The sequence below is a fragment of the Callithrix jacchus genome, chromosome 9 (assembly GCF_049354715.1).
Source record: "Callithrix jacchus isolate 240 chromosome 9, calJac240_pri, whole genome shotgun sequence".
Taxonomy (NCBI): domain Eukaryota; kingdom Metazoa; phylum Chordata; class Mammalia; order Primates; family Cebidae; genus Callithrix; species Callithrix jacchus.
In genome coordinates, this window is record NC_133510.1 from 18,692,332 (window position 1) to 18,698,602 (window position 6,271).

Below are 6,271 nucleotides of genomic sequence, written 5' to 3' on the forward strand. Positions count from 1 at the left end.
TTCTTCTCCAGCCATACAAGTTGCTTATCCCAGTTCCGGTGGTTTCGAAGATATATCCAGAAGATTTATGTGTCAGAACGTAATTGAGGTGGAGGTAAAGGTGCTGAAGAAACAGAAGGAGGAATTAGCTAGTTTGTGGGGATTTTCCTTTGTAGACCTGTATTAATGTGCACTGCCTTACACTGAAGAAGAGAAACCAGGGTCTTATTAATGTTGAAATTTCAGATGGAAGGTATGCTTTGGCATAGAATACAATTGTTGTCATCTTGACATGAACAAAATAACACAATATATTGGGATTTTGACAGAAAAGAGGAAAAAGGAATTCCTCATCTTTCATAGAGAGAAGTTAACAGATATAGTCCACACTTGTGAGGAAATACTAATCTTAGAATTCTAAGTATTTTTAAAGTATATTTACATTTAAAGTAATTTTAAGTATGTTATTTAATGCCACAAAGATAACTACTAGGGAAAAAGTTAAAATAGTTGCTAATAAAAATTAAGATACAGATGTGACAGGGTGTGAAGCTGCAGAATTCAATTCATGCCCATCTGTGACATTTACTAGGCGACGCTTTCTGGAGCAATTAGATAAATCAGTAACAGAAGCATAAACATTTTATTTTGTACTCTGATGGCAACCACGAGAAGAACAAAAGCCAGACACTAGTCACTGCGGTTACATCTGGAGGGCAGAGGAGGGAGGATTTTCTCATTTCATGCCTTTCTGTGATGTAACTATTTTTTAAGATCATGGACATGCAGTTATTTCTATAATAATAAAAACCACTTAATGGGTCAGAGATAATTGTATCTTGGTCTACAGAATCTGGACAGAGAAATGTTTTGATTTCTAGGACTGCCAAATCTATCTTCTTAAGCAAGATAAAGCCATGGAGGTCAGGAGGGATAAGCTGGCGCTCTGTGACAGCTGGGTGGGAGAAGGGGCAGATAAGGCTCGCCTCGCTCTGGGGGAAGGAGCATGGGAGTGAAAGAGGATGGCTGAGTTCGTGTTAAAGGGTCAGGCTACTGCGGGTACATTGTTTCTTCAAAGGTCGGGAATATTGTGTCCAGGAAGACTATCTGGAGACTAAGAATTTTCTACCTAGAGAACAGGAAAAAAGAGCTTAGAGAAAAACAAACAAAGAAAGAAAACCCCACCAGAACACTGTTACTGCATTTTTCTCTTGGTTCTGTCGTTCCCATGGTCAATAATTGCCCTTTCTATTTTAGGGCCCTAGATCAGAGCCCTTAATTTCTTTAAATTAAGAAATAGTCTAGAGAAAATAAAAGACAAAAGATGTGTTAACCCAGATGCCATTCTGTGAAAGGGAAGAGCTCCCCGGCACAGGTGAGATTCCTACTTAGGAACAGTGAAGGCAAATACAAGCTGAGACCCCGTCCTGACTCTTAATAGGGGGCTCTTTGCTCCAAAGGAAACTTCTTCTGCAGCGTCCCAAAAAAGCACAGGGCCAGCGCCCCATTCCTCTGTGATTCGCACTGTGTCCTGGCCATGGCCTGTGCCTCACAAAGCTTTGTCTGGGAGCCTCCATCCTTGGTCCTTTAGGAACCTCAGTAGAAAAGCCAGAGTTTACCAGTGGGTTTCCAAAGCGATAGTCAAGTTTCTCATTTCTTCTTCATTCATTTTAACACAGAAAGATGTCCTTTTCCTTCCCTCCTGACTAAGGTACCAAGAAGTTGCTCAGGTCCAGCATGGGAGGGTGGAGAAACCCTCAGGATTGTGCAGCCAATGGGAACGTACACTGCTGTCCTTCTGCAAAGCACCTCTCCCTTCCCCACCCTCCACAATGCATTGGCCAAAACCACCACCTCGGGCCTTGATGTTGAAAATCCAGGCCCCAAGTTGTGCTATACGTGTGTCAACCCTCACTGATGCTTCTAATTTAGTCTCTTTCTGTTTTTATGCATCCTGTGCTAACCTTCTTCCTGGACACTGTGTGAGCTTATACTCTGTGTCTTGGCACCACTTCTCCTCTGTGCCTGGAATGGCCTTCATTGCCTCTCAACTTTTCAAAACTTTACTTGATGACCTCTAGGGCCATTAACTTGTGTATCCTCTGGGCTGTCGGGGCACTGTAGGTTAGGCTTGGCACATTGTATCTCATTCATGTCTGTCCTCTCCCAGATTCCCTTAAGGTCAGAAACTTGTGTCCCATCAATCTCTATGCCCAGCCCCTGGCACAGCAGCCATGCCATCCCAACACACACCAGGAGGCTCCCACATGTTGCAAATGTGAAGCTGAGCTTTGGAGTCTACCTGGGTAGAAGTCCCAACCCTGCCACTTATCTGCTGTGGGACTGGGGCAAGTTAATCATTCTGTGCAGTGTGGATTGTCTGCACTTCATTGGGTTGCTGTGATGATTAAATCAGATGGTTCCTGTAAAATTCTTTGTGCATGTTATTTTGTGCTCATTCAAATTCAACGAGAATTATTCAATGAAAGGAATGTAGTGCACAATTTCAGACTTCTTTTCTGCCCACACTTCCTCTCATCTTTTCTAAAACTCTTAAACTAGGTAGCATGAACTATAAGAACTTTTAGAGCTTGGAGACAGTCCCTAAAGTCACAAGAATAAACCAATCTTCATGTACTCAAAAATATGCCTCCCATGTTGGAAGCAGTGACAGGTTTCTGGAGAGGCTGGCTTTCCCATCGCCTGTCTCCAGACTGCTAAAAGAGGGTATCATTTGGAAAGTCCTCTAAAGATGGAGGTCTCCATTCCGCTGGCAAGCACATATCAACCCTGGAATGTTCTTTTTCCTGTCTCATTTCCATCCATCACAATGAGTATAGTTTTAGGCCCTCTGCCCTTATTCTGTCACCACAGACTTATACGCCATAGAAAACTGTTTCAAAGCCTGTAGCGTCTTCTCTGGTTCTCCTGATTAGGGTTTTTTTTTTTTTTTTTTTTGGAAGTAAGGGAATGAGTTTCCAGCAAAGGCTGGAAGGTGGAGCCAAATCTCAAACACGGTCATTGGGTGCCACCTGCTGGGCAAATGCCATATCGCAACCATTTTTTCTTATGTCCAACAGTCCACAAATAAGCAGAAAAGAATCATTATTCAATAGATATTTCTGACTTGTTTTCATAAATAAAGATACTGAGCAGCCAGGGGATCAGACCCCTGAGATGATAAACGTGCTTCAGCTAGCTGAGCTCAGAAAATCCAGATGACAAAGGAGAGGTCCTGGGAAGGAATGTGTTTGGGGTGAATTGCCCGCCTCCCAAGCCCGAAGGAGAGCACTATTGTTCTCTGTACATGCAAAGAGTGAGTTGATTCATCTTTTTATTACAACTTCATGGTGTCACAAAACCATTCTCATCAGCAAGGCCTCACTAGCCATGACAATGACTCCAATTCGACGTTTCCTTTGTCTTACTCTTCACTTTTACAAAGTACTTGTGTTATTTGAACCTGACCGTAAAACCCCGTAAGGTGGCAATGCCAAGATTACCGTCTCACTGTTTAGTAGAGGAACTTAAATGTCTGCTCCAACGCCAGATTGCTGCGATGCTGCTGCTGGGACGACAGTGCAGACGCCTTCCCTTCTGCGGTCCTGGTTTTGTTATTTTCAGGCTGCAATGGCTTCTTCCCTCACGCCCTTTTCCTCCAACATCACTTCCCTCGTGGTTCAAGTCCTCCCATCTCTACTGCACTTACTGCAGTGATGTTGCCATTGGGTTCCTGATCTCCAGTTTCTTCCCCTTTCATTCCCTTCCATGGTGGAGTCAGTTACATGCTCAAGGTAAAGATCCAATCACACCCTGGTTTAAAACAAAACAAAACCAAAATTAAACTGCCATGGTTCCCACCATAGCCAGCACAAAGATGAACCCCCTTGGCCTCCTGTACAACACCCTTGACTCCTGACTGCATCGACAGCCTCACCTCCAGCTCTTCTCCCTGCCGCCTGTACCCCACCACACACACCACATCTGAGCTCCAGGCACACAGGGTCGCTTCTCTCCATTTCCCATACCCTTCCGCCGCCCACCTCATTCATTTCCTCTGGCAACATGCTTTCTTCTCACTTGTCTGTTCAGTTTAAGCCCCCTGTGGGTTGGCCATTCTGCTGTCTCCTCCAGCTCCATTCCTCACTTCTCTGCCTTACTTTGTGTCCTGGAGGCCGTCACCCAGGCCCCATTCTTTCCGGATTCCAGTTGGCTTCAGCCATGAATCCTGCACTAACTGGAGATCAGAGAGCAAGGTCCCGGTGCTCACAGTTCTCCCTATGATTTGGGGAATGGGTGCATTTTTCTTCCTGGGCCCTAGTCCTATAGCTGCCCTTCTCCCCAGCCGCAGCCATCTGCAGGTTCTGGGCATCCCACACTCACTGCGTCCACTTGGCTCCTCAGGCCTAGAGGTATTGCAGCTTTCTGCTGCTCCCGGGGACCTGTTGGCTCTCATGGCACTGCCCACACGTCTGTACCTGGTCCCTTCTTTAGGCTCTGCTCATCATTCCTTTCCAGTGTGTTCTGTGTTCTGCCAGGAAGGCCCTGACTGATATAACCTCTTCCATGAGGCCTCTCCTGCGTCCTCTGTCCTTCCTGGTAACAGTAATCAGTCCCACAGAGAGTGCTGTCCATGCATGCTACCTCACAGCATCGGTGCTTTGCACCGTTAGTGCCTCCTTGACAATGCTTCTTTCATCCGTCTTTGTATCCACAGCCCTCCAGTATGTGGTCTGGCATGCCGCATGAGGTCAAAGCGCTTAATGAATGAATCAATTCATGCACAAAAGAGAGGTTTTGTTGGAAAGGCTACAGTTGAGTGACATCAAGGCTTTGGGTTTGAACGTTATATGGATCAGTTATTTTTATTGAGAGCTTATGGCAGAGACTCTACCCTCATTCTGGTCCGTCATTTAAATGGTTTTCCTTTAAGTGTGGATGGATCCACCAGCCTCTTCATGCCCAAGAGAGTGCCCTGCTGCAGAACACGTAGGCTCTTGTGGCACAGCTTCTGAGGGAAAGCCCAACCACGGCTGAGAGCCATTCTCTGCAATATATGAGAGTCCTCCGATATACTGTGCATGGAGGCACAAAGCTTCTGGAGGTAGGAAGAGGTGCTTCAGAACCAGAAGTGGCAGCTCAAAGGGGTGTCTGCTGATGAGTCGATGTCATCGTCAGGCTTCCTCACTGTAACTAACCTACATGAATCAATGACTATGTCAAGCTTCTCTGGGGAAAGCTGGGGCTGGCCAAGAGGCAGAGTGTGGGAACTTCCATCACCGGCTTCACTAATACAGGCTCGTTCATTTCACAAGATGCTGAGGCACAAAGACTTTCTGGAGATCATTGGGAAGGAAAAGCCCAGGAGTGGGCAGTAAGATGGGTTGTTGGAGATGGAAGATGAGAGTGAAACTTCCACTCTGCAGAAGAAGGGGCCAAGACTTGGAGATGCTGTGTCTCTTGTGTTGCTCAGTCCCCAGACTGGATTCGGGGTTCAGATGTGCAGAGAGGTGATGGGCAAGCCTTGACGCCCACACACATCAGCTCTTCATTCCAAGGCTCCGTACCATCTGTTTCCAGGCCTTCCTGTGATCCTCAAGGCAGGGGCAGGAACAGCAGGGAAAATCTTCTTCAAAGGATTTGGTTTATTTGCCACTAGAGTAATTCCAGACGGATCAAGGATGCAAGGCTTTGAAGGGTATTTGGGAAGTTGGGCTGGGTTTCAATATTTGTTATGGTTAATCAAGAGTTACAGAGTTCTGTGTACCTAGAAGGTATTCATTAAAAGTTGGTGAGTAGATTAAAAGACAAAGGCACAAACACAGTATTTGTGGACAGAGCCGACTTTACAAGTCCCCCTTCCTAACAGCATCCATAGTCAGTACCCATAAATCCCTTCACGGCTGGTCCCAGGTCTTTGCCCAGCTTCCCTGTCAATGTCAGGATACCTAAACTGGCTTCCTGGTTTTCCTCCAGACTCCTTGCTTCTTGACCCTCAGTGTGTGCGCGCGTGTGTGTGTGTGTGTGTGTGTGTGTGTGTGTGGTTGGGGGGGTAGGCAGCCTTCCCCCATTGCTATTTTGGGAAATCTAAGCCCATTGCTGTGAATGAAGTGACATTTGTCTTCACATCCTTGTTCTGAAAAGAGGCTCCTTTACACTGACTATATTTCTAGACCCCCTGTGGCCAGTCACTTAGCTTAGCGCAGCCGACGAGGGAGTTGAGAAGGCCACGGCATCGCCTGTTGTATAGAGCAGTGCGTTTGCACACTGGAACGTTTTTGCACATGCAGGG

At 46.2% G+C, this 6,271-nt stretch overlaps 1 long non-coding RNA gene across 1 annotated transcript; it reads right to left on the reverse strand.

The window, feature by feature from the left end:
- Positions 1 to 603: 603 nt before the first annotated feature.
- Positions 604 to 4,598, reverse strand: LOC103795150 (uncharacterized). Its single transcript, XR_004728602.3, has 2 exons — positions 4,363 to 4,598; positions 604 to 3,792 (listed from the first exon to the last, which is right to left on the reverse strand). It is a non-coding gene; the product is annotated as an uncharacterized LOC103795150 (long non-coding RNA).
- Between the last annotated feature and the right edge of the window lie 1,673 nt (positions 4,599 to 6,271).